Genomic DNA, 16,763 nt, shown 5'->3' with positions numbered 1-16,763 from the left:
CCAGTGTTATCATAGTTTTATGCTCCACTCTCCATAAAACAGCCTTGCTGATAAGTCTCTGTGGACTTTCGGCCCATAAACAAGTTTACCAGCCTGGGTGACTCCAGGCTGAAACATTGTTAACCATGCAGAGCTTAGTTCCCTTCCAGCCATTAGTATATGTCAGCAAAGATCTTTCTATGCCTTTAAATCCTAACAATGACATCATCCTCCTTCTCAAAGCAGAATCAGGCCCTGAGTTTGAAAGTTGAAAGACTCCCAGGAAAACCTAGATGGATTTGGGTAATATTCAGGCTGTTCTCTTGGCTCCCAAGTCTGAGGCCGACTAATCAGAACGGGCGGATAATCTCTGGTCTTGTCAGAGATTCCGATCTCTTGACTGAGATGAAAAGACCAGTCTCCATTTCCCTGGCTCAGTGGTCAGTAAGAATGCGTCTCATCTCGAAGGAGCCATGGGAGCCCCAGGCCTTGGCCAAACTCCAATCTGCTATGCCCTCCCCAACTAGGCCCCAGATGGTATCTCGGAATCACAGTAGAATGTCAGAGGCCCTTTGAAACCAAATTGTACTCATTGTACATTTGGGACCCCCGCAACTCAGAAAGGTTAAGAGCAATATAATAGGACATAGAGTCATTTGTTCAGTTAACAAATATTTACTGAGTACCCGCGGGGCTCCAGCAGGTGTTGGGCATTGGCGATGCGTCAGTGGACAAGCCTGACCCCAGACCTGCCACTTGGAGCTTACTGGCTGCTAAGAAAGACAGACATTCACCCACTCATTATAGATAACGAGCAAAATTGATGTCAACGTACATCCGGCAGCAAAGGAGATATTATAGGTGCTGGAGCGAAGTGGTGGTTCAGTGGTAGAGTTCTCGACCTCCACATGGGAGACCCCGATTGGGTTTCCCACCAGTGCACCTCATGCACAGCCACCACCCATCTGCCAGTGGAAGAGTGAGTGTTGTTACGCGGGATAGGTTTCAGCAGAGCTTCCAGACTAAGAGACTAGGAAGAAAGGCCTGGTGACCTACTTCCAAAAATCAGCCAGTGAAAACCTTATGGGTCACATTGGTCTGATCCCACTGTGCATGGGATCACCATGAGTTGGGGTCCGACTCCACGGCAGCTAACAACAACAACAGGGGTCCCTGTCTGGGGTGCAGCTGGGGACCCTTCAAGGACTGCTTTCCTAAGGGGCAGATGCAGGGACTGAAATGTAAAGGCGAGGGAGCCAAGTGAAGGGCTGGGAGAAAGGCCTGCCGGGTAAAGGGAATGGCCCGTGCGAAGATCAGGAGCAGGAGGGGACGTTAGGAATGAGGAGCCAGAAAGCCCTCGCGTGGTTGGAGGAAGGCTAAGAGGTGAGTCCAGAAGGGAAATCGGGCCATTCCAGGACTGGAATCCAGCACTTCTGGCTTCTAGATGGAATATACTTAATTACAGGGAGGAAAAACCCCATATAAAGAAAACTAAAATGTGGCCACTGCCAACACAGGTGGTGGGAAAACTTGCCTCTGAGGTCTTCCCAGGAGCCCTGGTGGCACAATAGTTAAGCACTCAGCTGCTAACCAAAAGGTTGGTGGTTTGACCACACCAGCGGTTCCATGGAAGACCGGGCAATCTGCTCCCATAAAGATTAAAAACCCATCGCCGTTGAGTTGATTCCGACTCATAGCAACCCTATAGGATAGAGTAGAACTGCCCTGTAGAGTTTCCAAGGAGTGCCAGGTGGACTCAAAGTGCCGACCTTTTGTTTAGCAGGCCATAGCACTTAACCACTGTACCATGAGGGTTTCTCCATAAAGATTACAGCCTAGGAAACCCTATGGGGCAGTTGTACTCTGTCCTATAGGGTAGCTATGAGTCGGAATAGACTCGACAGCACTCAACAACAGCAAGGTCTTTCCACCTCCTCTTGCAAGAAAGACACTTTCACTTCCTCCAAGTTCCCAGCGCCTGGGATCCTCGTATTCTCATTTTACCTCCCTCTGCCAGTTTGAAACCCCAGTTGTAGATGCCTGTCAAGCTGGAAAGAATGACTCTAGCACTTTCCAAATAGTTAACCTACCTGTTCACAGTCTGCATTTTCACCTGGAAGTGTGCCTAACCTGAAGCAACACGTCTCTCACTGCCAACGCTCAGGACAGAACTTTTGAGGGAGGAGGAGGGAACACAACAGTGCACTCTCATGCCTACTTTTTTTGTTGTCGTCGTTATAAGTGCCTTGTTTCCTAGTCAAGAGATGTTTGTTTATAGACATGTATTGAGCACCTTCTGTATGCTAGGTCCTGTTTAATCCCTCTAGGATTGGAGAGCATCTCCATTTCTTTTTTAATTTATTTCTTGTGCTTTAGGAGAAAGTCTACAAATAAAGTCAGTCTCTCATACAAAAAGCCATACACACCCCACTGTGCACTCCCAGCTGCTCTCCCCTTAATGAGACAGCACACTCCTCCTCTCCACCCTGTATTCCTTGTGTCCATTCAATCAGCTCCTGTCTCCTTCTTCCTTCTCATCTTGGCACCAGACAGGAGTCGCCCACGTAGTCTCATGTGTCTACTTGAGCCACGAAGTTCACTCCTAACCAGCATCATTATCTGTCTTGTAGTCCAGGCCAATCCCTGACTGTAGAGTTGGTTTCGGGAATGGTTCCAATCTTGGGCTATCAGAGGGTCCAGGGACCATGACCACCAGAGTCCCTTCGGTCTCAGTCAGATCATTAAGCCTGGTCTTTTTACGAGAATTTGAGATCTGCATCCCACTGTTCTCCTGCTCCATCAGGAATTCTCTCTTGTGTTCCCTGTCAGGGCAGTGATTGGAGGTAGCCAGGCACAATCTAGTTCTTCCGGTCTCAGGCTGATGGAACCTCTGGTTTATGTGGCCCTTTCTGTCTCTTGGGCTCATATTTACCTTGTGTCTTTGGCGTTCTTCATTCTCCTTTGCTCCAGGTGGGCTGAGACCAATTTAGAGAGCATTCCCATTTTACAGAATGAGCAAGAAGAGACTTTGAGAGGTAAAATGTCCTGGCCTGGGAGGCTCCGCTGTTAATCAGGCCTGGGACAGGATGTGAACTCAGGGATTCAACTTCCAAAGTGGCTCTTCACTGCAAACCTCACTGCTGAGCATGTGTTCAAGGGAGGTAGCCTATGTGGGCAGGCCAGCTGGCCTTCCAGGGGGACCCAGTGGCTATTTCTTGCGCGTTGGAATTGGGAGAATGTTCACACACGGAAGACAGTGGATTGGAAAAGAAGTTGAACCATTTCTCACCACTTTCATTTCCACCACCTTGGTTCAAGCTCTGATCTTGTTCACCTGGAAGACTGTGGGAGCTTTCTCATTAGTCTCCCTGCTGCCAGTCTCACCCCCCAGAGTCTATTCTCTGAGTGGGTCCCAGGCTGAGCCTGTTAATGTGTAAGTCAGATCATGTCACTCCTGTCCTGACACCCTCCAGTGACTCCCATCTCTTGCAGAGGAAATGCTGTAGGATCTGCCCTTTCTCCTTGCCCGTGATCTTGACCTCATCTCCCACCATTTTTCCTGTCACTCACCTTGCTCCAGCCTCAACAATATTAGGAACACATAGGCACACACCCACCACAGGGCCTTTTCACTTGCTGTGTCCTCTGGCTGGGGACAGACTTCCATCATATATCCCTCACACCCTCCAGGTCATCACTCAGTTGTCACCTTCTCAGTGTGGCCTACCCTGAGCACCCTACTTTTAATTGTCACCCCTTCTATTTCTATTTTTAATCGCCATCCTAGAATTTCCCATCCCATTTACGTTGTTCTGTTTTTTCCATGCCATTTATTACATCACCTTTTTTTTTTTTTTTTTAATGTTTATTGTCTCTCTCCTTAAATAGAACTTCAGCTCCACAAGGACAGCAGTTTTTATCTAATATTTCTACTACTGTATCTCCAGCACCTAGAAAAACTTTTGGGAAATAGTAGGCCCTCCATAAATATCTGTTCAATGAATGAGTAAGTGCTAAGTGCCTGGGGAGGCCCCAGAGCTGGGAGTGAGAGTTATGAAGGTACTGATGAGGACATAGTGTTACAAGGGTGTATCGGGGTAATTACACTGGAAACATCTGAGTCTTCCTGAGGCAATTTCTTACAGGAAATTCCCCCCTCTCAGGCCTGAGCAGGTGAGGTCTGCAGGGAAGACTTGCTAAAACTTGCTGCCACTAAACAAACCAGCAGTGACTACATTTGGGAGGAACCGTGGAACCCTGGGCACAATTTCTCATCACTCAGACGTCACCTGGGATGGACAGACTTCCATATTGGGGTCATTGCTCCTTGCTGTGTGACAGGACCAGGACTAGGGCGAGGTGAGTGAGGCACTCACTGCAGATGCAAAATATAATAAAACCAGCAAAAGCCAGAACCTGTGTAAGGTGGAAACCTGTCAGAGAAGGAAAACTCAAATATTTTCCACTAATAGAAGCGAGGACGGCGAGACTTCATCTCACATACTTTGAACATGTTATCAGGAGAGACCAGTCCCTGGAGAAGGACATCATGCTTGGTAAAGTAGAGGGTCCGCAAAAAAGAGGAAGATCCTCAAGGAGATGGATTGATGCGGTGGCTGCCTCAGTGGGCTCAAGCATAACAATGATTGTAAGAATGGTACAGGACTGGGCAGTTTCATTCTGTTGTATGCGGGGTCACTATGGGTTGGACTCGACTGGAGGGCACCTAAAAACAACAACAAGAAAGCAAAGGAAAGGGCTAAGACTGCGCCCTGTCAAAGGTGGAAAATTTCCAGGACCCAGAAAAAGAAGGCAGTCCCATTAAGTTCTGGTTCTTACAGTTTTCAGTGTATAAAGAAGCACTAAAAACTCAGTAAGAGATGAAGAACATTTTAATGCAGTATATTAAGAATCAAAATTAATGCAAAAAAGTTCATGATGAACAAAGTATCAAAAATTTAAATAAAGGTAGGACCCAGCCCTGCACTTGTATGACTCAGCTTCACTTGTCTCACCCTGAGCCTGGCCCTGGTTTCAACAAAACGTTATCTACAAAAACAGGGGGCCAATCTGCTGGCCATAGTTTGTCAGTTTGATTTTGTTAAAATGTTGCTTTCGAAGGTTATGTATCTTGATTACTGAGGCTTTTAGCACCTCTTAAATTTTGCATCTCAGGCAAGTGCCTCACTCTCTTTTCCCTAGTCCTGGCCCTGTGGTGTGAATGCACTCAGCAAATTACTTCAATATCTGAGCCTAGGTGTCTGCACCTGTAATCATTGTGATAATGATGGTCCCAACCCAAAACTTGTAAGGAGGATTTTGCATGTCAAGTTCATTTTGCACAGTTACTAGCTGTCTTAGTTTCTTAGAGTTGCTGTAACAGAAATATCATAAGCGAGTGGCTTTAAAAGAACAGAAATTGATCTTCTCACAGTTTAGGGGGCTAGAAGTCTGAATTCAGGGCACCGTCTCTAGGGGAAGGCTTTCTCTCTCTGTCGGCTCTGGGAAAAAGTTCTTGTCTCTTTTCAGGTCCTGTTCCTCAGTTCCTGGGCCATCTTCGTGTCGTGTGTACCTTCCCCTCCATTTGTGTTTGCTTTCTTGTGCGCTTCATCTGCTCTTTTATCGTCTCAAAAGTGATTGGCTTGAGACACACCCTATACTGATATGGCCTCTGAGACTGACATAACATAACATAACAAAGAAAAACTCTGTTCCCAAATGGCATTATGTCCACAGGAATAGGGTTTAGTATTCCAGCACATATTTTTGGGGGACACAATTCAACCCATAACGCTAGTACTCGATAAATGGAGATGGGTTATGTGGCTGTAGCAATTGGTATGTTAATGTTGTTTTGATGGAGTTTCTCTCTCCAGCGAGGACAGTTTTGGGGACTTTGAGGGACTTCACAGAACTCAGAGTTCTCTAAGGGCATGGCAACTTTCTCACTTAGAAACAAGTCTCATTGTAGTCCTGGGCCTGGGCAACTTGCAGCTGCTTGCAAAGAAGTTATCAAGGGGCTGAGTCGGAATCGACTCGATGGCAGTGGTTTTTTTTTTTTAGCCCCAGCTGAGACCAGAACCAGGAACCTCATGGGCTCTAAAAGTTCAAAATCCCATCATGGGGTGGCCCAGACTCTTGCTATGCATTTGAACTTGTGCTGCAAAACTGAAGTGTTTCAGGACCCAAGCACGCAGCATTGTAAAAAGGGGCAATTAAACCTATAAAACCGAGGTTTACAGGGGAATTTATAGTGTCAGAGGCTTTTTATAGCTTTTTTAGATTAGTTTAAATAGAGGAAAAAGAACAGGGGAAAGAAAAAGAGAGGGCCTGAAACCTGAGGAGACTTAAAAGTTCAGAAAGAAGCTTTTAGGAAGCGCAGAGGGGTTATAATCAGAGGCACATTTTTCCCATCTTGCTCTCTCTTGCAAACTGGAGGAAAAAACAAAAAAGTCAAGGATTGCTGCCCCCACTGTTCCTCTTATTCCGTGTGTTGAGCTGTCAGAGAAGATGTGCTGGGGGTGAAGAAAGACCTGAGGAGAGGCTGGAGAAAGAATGCAGACTTCTGAGGAGACCACCAGTCCCCTTGGCACGCGAACTCTCTTCTCCAGACCTGGGAGGTCCATGGAGTAAGAAACTCACTTTCAGCAATGGGAGTTTGTCATAGAGGAACATGGGACATACCCACATCAGCCACAGGGAGACTTTGGGCCCCAAGGTTTGGGCCACATGAAAAATTTGAGCATTATTTCTCAGGCCATCAGAAAGTGGTCTGAGAACCAGTGACCCTCCTGGCCACCTCCCCCTCCTTCTCTTCCTGCCAGTGACGGTGAGCTCCTTCACCTTTTGAGAAAGCCTCGTGTCCTTCCTGCTTCTGGACCTCGGTTCATGCCATTCCTCCTGCCAGGAATCCCTTCCACCCTTTTTAGATTACTCAAACTCATCTTGAAGACTCACTGTAAAAAAGCTTACCTAAAAAAACTCTCCAAGATATTAAGTAAAACAGGCAGGAAGTAGAATTGTGGAAAAAAAAAACCAAACCCATTGCCGTGGAGTTGATCCTGACTTGTAGCGACCCTGAAGGAGAGAGCAGAACTGCCCCATAGGGTTTCCAAGGCTGTAATTCTTATTGAAGCAGATTGCCACATCTTTCTCCTGAGTAGCGGGTGGTTGGTTCAAACTTTTGAACTTTCCATTAGCAGTCAAGTGCTTAAGCACTGCACCACCAGGGTTCCTTGGATATAGTATGTTTTAACCTAAATGAGAGGGAAAAAAAGAATGTGTGTGTGTGTGTGTGTGTAAGTATACATGCATTTTATAAATGTGCATACACACGTACTACCACCACTCATTTGTCCGTTTGTTGAACTGTGGTGGCTTGTGTGTTGTTATGATGCTGGAAGCTATGCTGCTGGTATTTCAAATACCAGTAGGTTCACCCATTGTGGACAGGTTTCAGCAGAGCTTCCAGACTAAGACAGACTGGGAAGAAGGACCTGGCAATCTGTTTCTGAAAAAGCTGACCAATGAAAACCGTATGGATAGCAGTGGAACATGGTCTGATATAGTGCTGGAAGATGAGCCCCCCAGGTTGGAAGATACTCAAAATATAACTAGGGAAGAGCTGCCTCCTCAGAGTCGACCTTAATGATGCGGATGGAGTAAAGCTTTTGGGGCTTTCGTTTGCTGATACGGCATGACTCAAAATGAGAAGAAATGGCTGCAAGCATCCATGAGTAATCAGAAGATGGAATTATGAAGTATAAATGAAGGAAAATTGGAAGTTGTCAAAAATGAAACAGAATGTTTGAAGATCGATATCCTAAGTATTAATGACTGGTATTGGCCATTATGAATTAGACAATCATACGGTCTGCTATGCCAGGAACGACAGATTGAAAAGGAATGGTGTCACATTCATTGTCAAAAAGAATATTTCAAGATCTAGCCCGAAGTACAACACTGTCAGTGATAGGATAATATATCCACACACCTACAAGGAAGACCAGTTAATACGACTATTATTCAAATTTATGTATCAACCACTAAGGCCAAAGATGAAGAAATTGAAGATTTTTACCAACTTCTGCAGTCTGAAATTAATTAAACATGCAGTCAAGTTGCATTGATAATTACTGGTGATTGGAATGTGAAAGTTGGAAAGAAAGATCATAGTTAGAAAAAATATGCCGTTGGTGATAGAAATGATGTCAGAGATCACATGATAGAATTTTGCAAGATCAATCATTTATTCGTTGCAAACAATATAAATGGTGACCTTACTGGGTGGAATACGCAGGAATCAAATGAACTACGTCTGTAGAAAGAGACAATGGAGAAGCTTAATATCAGTTAGAACAAGGCCAGAACCCAACTACAGAACAGACCATCAATTGCTTATATGCAAGTTCAAATTAAAGCTGAAGAAAATTAAAACAAGTCCAAGAAAGCCAAAGTACAACCCACCTGAAGTATATCCCACCTGAATTTAGAGACCGTCTCAAGAAAAGATTTGATACATTGAACACTAATGACTGAAGACCAGACAACCTGTGGGATGACATCAAGGACACCATACATGAAGAAAGCGAAAGGTCATTAAAAAGAAAGAAAAGACCAAAATGGTTGTCAGAAGACTCTGAAACTTTCTCTTAACCATGGAATGGGCACTTAATTGTCCTCATGTGTACCTGTACATAGACCAAGAGGCAGTCATTTGAACAGAACAAAGGGGGTACTGCATGGTTTAAAATCAGAAAAGATGAGCGTCAGGGTTGTATCCTTTTACCATACTTATTTACTCTATATGCTGAGTAAATAATCTGAGAAGCTGGACTGTATGAAAAAGAACTTGGCATCAGGATTGGTGGAAGAAGACTCATAAACAATAGAAATATGCAGATGACAAAACATTGCTTGCTGAAAGTGAAGATGACTTTAAGCACTTTAGTAGAGTAACTAAAGTGAATGGAAGAAATGTTTAAGTAAAAGAGCTGAACAGAAGATTTCGAAGGGTGGCTCGAGAAAACAAAGTATTATAATGAAAAGTGCAAAGACTTGGAGTTATAAAACCAAAGGGAAGGACATGCTCAGCATTCCTCAAGCTGAAATTACTGAAGAAAAATTCAAGCCTCAACTTGCGATATCTAAGGATTCTATGGGCAAAAAAACTGAACGACATAGGAAGCATCAAAAGAAGGTGGAAGGAATACAGAGTCACCATACCAAAAAGAATGGACCAACCTTCAACCATTTCAAGAGGTGGCATTTGACCAAAAACCAATGGTACTGGAGGAAAAAGTCCGAGCTGCACTGAAGGCACTGATAAAAAACAGGGCTCCAGGAATTAATGGAATATAATTGAAATGTTTCAACAAATGGATGCAACGCTGGAAACACTCACTCAACTATGCCAAGAAATTTGGAAGAGAGCTACCTGGTCAACCGACTGGAAGACATCCATATTTGTGCCCAATCAAAAGAAAAGTGATCCAACAGAGAACAGAAATTATCAAACAATATCATTAATATCACACACAAGTAAATTTTTGCTGAAGATAATGTACTGTTTGCAGCAGTATACCGACAGGAAACTGCCAGAAATTCAAGCTTGATTCAGAAGAGGATATGGAATGAGGGATATCATTGCTGATGTCAGATGGATCTTGGCTGAAAGCAGAGAATACCAGAAAGATGTTTACCTGTCTTTTATTGACTGTGCAAAGTCAATAAAACACTGTGTGGATCATAAACAGTGTTTATGTGCATTGAACTGTGTGGGTCATAACAAATTATGGATAACATTGCAAACATCGGGAATTCCAGAACACTTCATTGTGCTTTTGCGGTAACCTGTACATTGACCAAGAGACAGTCATTCGAACGGAATAAGGGGATACTGCATGGTTTAAAATCAGGAAAGAAGTGCGTCAAAATTGTATCTTTTCACTATACTGATTCGATCTGTGTGCTGAGCAAATAATCCAAAAAGCTGGACTATATGAAGAAGAACATGGCATCAGAATTGGAGGAAGACTCCTTAACAACCTGCGATATGCAGATGACACAACCTTGCTTGTTGAAAGTGAAGAGGACTTGAAGCACTTACTGATAAAGATCAAAGACTACAGCCTTCAGTATGGATTACACCTCAACATAAAGAAAACAAAAATCCTCACAACTGGACCAATAAACAACGTCATGATAAATGGAGAAAACATTGAAATTGTCAAGGATTTCATTTTACTTGGATCCACAATCAATGCCTGTGGAGGCAGCAGTCCAGAAATCAAATGATGTATTGCATTGGGCAAATCTGCTGTAAAAACTCTCTTTAAAGTGTTAAAATGCAAAGAGGTCACCTTGAGGACTTACGTGCCCCTGACCCAAGCCATGGTACATTCAATCACCTCATATCCATGTGAAAGCTGGACAGTGAATAAGAAGACCGAAGAAGAATTGTTGCATTTGAATTACGGGGTTAACAAAGAATATTGAATATACCATGGACTGTCAAAAGAATGAACAAATGTGGCTTGGAAGAAAAAAAAAAAAAACAAAACCATTGCTGCTGAGTCAGTTTTGACTCATAGAGACCCCACAGGTTTTTCAAGGCTATAAATCTCTACAGAAGCAGACTGCTGCATCTTTCTCCTGCAGAGCTGCTGGTAGTTTTGAACCGCTGACCTTTCTGTTAGCAGTCGAGCACCTTAACTACTGCGCCACCAGAGGTACAGCTAGCATGTTGCTTAGAAGTAAGGATAGTGAGACTTTGTCTCGCTTACTTTGGACATGTTATAAGGAGGGACAAATCCCTGGAGAAGAACATCATGCTTGGTAAAGTAGAGGGTCAGCAAAAAAGAGGAAGACCTTCAACAAGATGGATTGACACCAAGGCTGCAACAATGGGCTCACTCATAGCAAAGATGGTGAGGATGGTGCAGGACTGGGCAGTGTTTCGTTCCATTTTGTGTGGGGTCACTATGAGTCAGAACCAACTTGACCCTAACAGCAGCAACAGCACACACACACACATATATAAATTACAATGTTTAAATTTATAAAATATTTGAGAAAGAATGTTCAAGAAAATTTAACTGAATTTGACTCCAACGCAAAGAACTGGGTGTCTGAAAGACACAGAAGGAAGGAGATCTGATTTTTCTTCCTCTCCTCTTTTGTAAATTTTAAATTTGTCCCATGTGCATGGATACACCATTTAAACCTTGGTTTAAAATTTATTTTAAAAAAATATTTGAACTCCCTGGTTGCAATTTGTACTATATATAATTTTGCAAAATGCTGCCACTGGGGGAAACTGTATGAAGGGTACATGGGATCTCTCTGTATTATTTCTTAACTGTATGTGAATCTACAATGATCTCAAAATGAAAAGTTTATTAAAAAAAAAAAAAAAAAACACACTTCAACACCACCCTCCCTGCTGGCTGCTGACTAAACTAGTCCTACTCAGAAGGGATCCAACGTGGACAGGGAGACAGATTGTTTAAGCCTAGTGTCTATTCTGGTTGTTGTTAGGCTATACTAGTTGTTGAATATTTTTAATATCATCTTTGGATATTTATACTTTCATGGCAACCTAGACTCCTTCTTCCAATGCGCTTGTGAAAAATTTAATTACATAATCGAAAAGATTTTCAGTTTATATTTTTCCCAGTGAGACTACAAACTCTATGAAGGTAGGATCAAAGCCTTGCTCACTGCTCTCTTCCCAATGTCTGGTACATGCCTAGCACATAGCAGCCTCAGGAAATATTAAATAAGTAAGTATACTGTTACCCGTAGGAGCCCTGATGGTACAACAGTTAAGTGCTTGGCTGCTAACTGAAAGGTCTGGTGCTTTGAACCCACCCAGCGGCTCCTTGGGAGAAAGACCTAATTATCTGCTCCCATAAAGATTATAGTCTAAAAAAACCCTATGGGGCGGTTCTACTCTGTCAGATGGGGTCATGATGAGTCAAAATTGACTCCAGGGCACCTAACAGCAACACTGTTCCTAGAAGAAACCATAACTCAGCATTAGCAACAACAAAGACTTAAGCTCAAGTGAGCAGCCTTCTTTTCATACATCTAGATTCATATATAAAGTTCTAAAAGAGATAACTGGACAACTGACTTGTGCTATTTAGTATGGCACACTCCTGTTGGACTGGGTACTATTCAGTATACAAAAACCCAGTAACCTGGTATAAGTCCCTCATATTGGATTGATTTGCCACCATTTGGTGTGGAGTTTTCCTACTGGATTGATTTACCACAATTCAGTAAGGAGCACTACTATTGGGCAGAGTGACAGGGAAGAGGCTGCTACTCATCATGATGCTTTGAACCACCTCTTCCAAAAGGGCTTCCAAGACAGGCATACCCTCTCTTCTTTCACATCTCAGTTGCCGATAATGCCAACTTTAGAGTATCTACATCTTTTGTCTACAGACTAAGTGCTTTCTTTTGCTGGGACCTATCTCAGAGCAGATACAAGGGAGGAAGGAAAGATAATGGTTAAGTGCAGGCCCTTGGTTTGTTCTACCTCTGCTGCTAACTAGCTGTGTGGTCTCAGACAACTAACTGAACTTCTTTGTGCCTCAGTTTCCTCATCTGTAGATGGGGCTCTTGGAAGGAAGGCACGGTGATCTACTTCCAAAAAATCAGCCATTAACCTGATAAAAACCCAATAAAATAGGAACAGAAGAGAAATTACTCAACTTAATAAGGGCCATCTATACAAAAGCAACAGCTAACATCATTCTCAATGAAGAGAGGCTGAAAACACTCCCCCTGAGAACAGGAACAAGACAAGGATGCCCTTTATCACTGCTCCTGTTGAACATTGGGCTGGAAGTCCTAGCTAGAGCAATAAGGCAACGAAAAGAAATAAAGGGCACCCAAATTGCCAAGGAAGAAATAAAACTATCCCTATTTGTGGATAATATGATACTATACATAGAGAACCCAAAAGACTTCACAAGAAAAATACTGGAACTAATAGATTCAGTAGAGTAGCAGGATACAAGATCAACATACAAAAATCAGTTGGATTCCTATACACCAGTAAAGAAAACTATGAAAAGGAAATCAGGAAAGCAATATCATTTATAATAGCCTCTAAAAAAATAAAATACTTAGGGAACAAATCTAACCAGGGATGTCAAAGACCTATACAAAGAAAACTACTAAACACTACTGCAAGAAACCAAAAGAGACCTACATAAATGGAAAAACATACCATGCTCATAGATAGGTAAACTCAACATTGTGAAAATGTCAATTCTACCCAAAGCAGTCTACAAATATAATGCAATCCTGATCCAAATACCAACAGCATTCTTTAATGAGATGGGAAAATTAATCATTAACTGTATATGGAAAGGAAAGAGGCCCTGAATAAGTAAAGCATTATTGAAGAAGGAGAACAAAGTAGGAGGCCTTGCACCACCTGACCTGAGAAGCTACTGTATAGCTACAGTAGTCAAAACAGCCTGGTAATGGTACAATGACAGATACATTGGCCAAAGGAACAGAACTGAGAACCCAGAGGTAAATCCAACCACCTATAGTCACCTGATCTTTGACAAAGGCCCAAAGTTCATTAAATGGGGAAAAGACAGTCTTTTTAATAAATGGTGCTGGCAAAACTGGATGTTCATCTGTAAAAAAAAAATGAGACAGGCCCCATACCTCACGCCATATACAAAGACTAATTCAACATGGATCAAAGACCTGAATATAAAAGTGAAAACTATAAAGATCATGGAAGAAAAAATAGGGTCAATGCTAGGGGCCCTAAGGATACAAACCATAACTAACAATACACAAACATGAGAAGACAAGCTAGATAACTGGGATCTTCTAAAAATTAAACACTTATGCTCATCAAAAGACTTCACCAAAACAGTAAAAAGGAAACCTGAAGACTGGGAAAAAAATTTTGACTGTGACAAATCCTACAAAGGTCTAATCTCTAAAATCGACAGGAAAACCAAATACCTCTACAACAAAAAGACAAATAATCCAATTAAAAAATGGGCAAAGGATATGAAAAGACACTTCACCAAAGAAGACATTCAGGCAGCTAACAGACACTTGAGGAAATACTGACGATCACTAGCCATCAGAAAAATGCAAATCAAAACTACAATGAGATAACCCTCTCCAACCCCACTCCTAGAAATATATCCAAGAAAAATAAGAGCCATCACACAAATAGACATATGCACACCCGTGTTAATTGCAACATTATTCACAATAGCAAAGATGAAAGCAACCTAAGTGCCTATCAACAGATGAATGAATATACACACAATGGAATATTACACCAACGATAAAGAACATTCTCAAAACATCTCACAACATAGATGAGTCTGGAGGGCATTATGCTGAGTGAAATAAGTCAATCACAAAAGGATAAATACTGCATGAGACCACTATAATAAAAATTCAAGAAAAGGTTTACATACAGAAAGAAACAATCTTTGATTGTTACAAGGGAGGGGAGAGTTAGGGAGGGAAAAACACTAACTAGACAGTAGATCAGTGGTAACTTTGGTAAAGGGTAAGACAGTATACAATACTGGGAAATCAGCACAACTTGACCGAAGCAAAGTCATAGAAGTTTCATAGACACATCCAGACTCCCTGAGGGACCGAGTTACTGGGCAGAGGGCTGGGGACCATGGTCTTGGGGGACATCTGGCTCAATTGGTATAACATAGCTTATAAAGAAAATGTTCTACAGTCTACTTTGGTCAGTAGTGACTGGGGTCTTAAAAGCTTTTGAGCAGCAATATTCATTTACTGGTCCCACCCCATCTGGAGCAAAAGACTGTGAAGAAAACCAAAGACACAAGGGAAAGATTAGTCCAAAGGACTAATGGGCCACAACTTCCACAGCCTCCACCAGACTGTGTCCAGCACAACTAGATGGTGCCCAGATACTACCACCAACTGCTCTGACAGGAACCACGATAGAGGGTGCCAGACAGAGTGGGAGAAAATGTAGAACAAAATTCAAACTCACAAAAAAAGACCAGACTTACTGGTCTGACAGAGACTGGAGAAACCCTGAAAGTATGGCCCCCAGACACCCTTTTACCTCAGTACTGAAGTCACTTCTGAAGTTCACCCTTCAGCCAAAGATTAGACAGGCCTATAAAACAAACAATAACATGTCATTCAACCACGTATACAAGACTAGATGGGCACATCAGTCCAAAAGCAAATGAGAAGGCAGGAAAACTGGACAAATGGAAATGGGGAACCAAGGTCGTGAAGCGGCAAGTGTTGACACATTGCAGGGTTTGCAATCTATGTCTCAAAACAATTTGTGTATTAATTTTTTAATGAGAAACTAATTTGCTCTGTAAACTTTCATCCAACAGACAATTAAAAAAAACAGCCATTGAAAACCCAGTGGAGCACAGTTCTCCTTTGACACACATGGAAGCTCCGTGAGCAGGAGTGGCTGGCAGCTGGGCTGGTTAATACGAGGCTAATGACAACACTTGCCCCATACATCTCTTATGGCATTAGCTGAGTTAATACATGTAAAGAGCAATGCCTGGCATATATTAAGCACTTAAAAAATATTAATTAAAAGCCTTATTTGAAGCATTTGACGATACCTCTCGGCATGATGACTGGTTCGTTTTCTTCCCGAAGCTGTCCTAACACAGTTTGAAATTTTGGTTCTGCCGCAAAAGTCAAATTCAGTTCTCTTGGTGAATGGGCTCAAACTCTGCTATTTCCTGTCCTAATTATAGGCTTGTTTCAGCTGATGTAACCCTTGTTTTTCATTAAATGCACTGGAGAATATCTGGGTTGATTATTTCTTTGGCTAGATCCCTAAAAAATTATCGAATATCTGTTGAGTTCCAGGAATTCTACTAAATGCTTAAATACATTATTTTATTTTATCTGATTTAATCAGAACCCTGATCCTGAAATAATGCTTTTTAAGAATGTATCAAGCATCGGATATTGAAATATATTAGCTTATTTAATTCTTGAAAGGGCCCTGTCAGGTAATTATTATCATTACCTATGAGATTAAGTAAGTGTCTGGAGACCACAGAGCTGGTAACTGGTGGGACTGTCATTTGAACCCAGTTCTGGCTGATGCCAGACACACTAGAACTTCCATCCCTCTCATCACCACTCTCTGTGTTCAATAACAATAAAACAGGAAATTATTTTTGTGTGCAGTAGCAATACACAAACTTCACACCCAAAGCTGTCTATGATTTGCACAGGAGTGGGACTCTGATATGCACAGGCCACTGAGATTATATCTAAGAAGCGTGTGTGTGTTTTCTTTTTGTCACACGTATGATAGTTTCAGGTTAAACAAAAAAACAAAGGTTCACGTCAACTACTATGAAACAGATACCTCCACATTTTAGGCCAATTTCTTTAAAAAGTATGCATCACTCTGTTTTTTGAAAATTGTATGAAATTTAAAGTAGAGGGTTAATCTATTTAAAAAAAAAAAACAAACCTATACTGAAAGACTCTATCTCACTCAGTTTTTTTGTAAATTAAATGAAATTTTAAGTAGAGGGTTTAGCTATTTAAGAAAACTATAGTCAGAGAATATCACTCGATGTTTTGTAAATTAAATAAAAATTTAAGTAGAGGGTTTAGCTATTTAAAACACAGTAGTAGAAGAACATCACTCATTTTTTCGTAAATTAGATAAAATTTTAAGTAGAGGGTTTAGCTGTTTTTAAAAAAATTATAGCGTGTCCTGTGGAAAAAGATAAATTTTTTTT

The sequence above is a fragment of the Loxodonta africana genome, chromosome 19, assembly GCF_030014295.1.
Source record: "Loxodonta africana isolate mLoxAfr1 chromosome 19, mLoxAfr1.hap2, whole genome shotgun sequence".
Taxonomy (NCBI): domain Eukaryota; kingdom Metazoa; phylum Chordata; class Mammalia; order Proboscidea; family Elephantidae; genus Loxodonta; species Loxodonta africana.
This window is presented reverse-complemented; position numbering follows the sequence as displayed.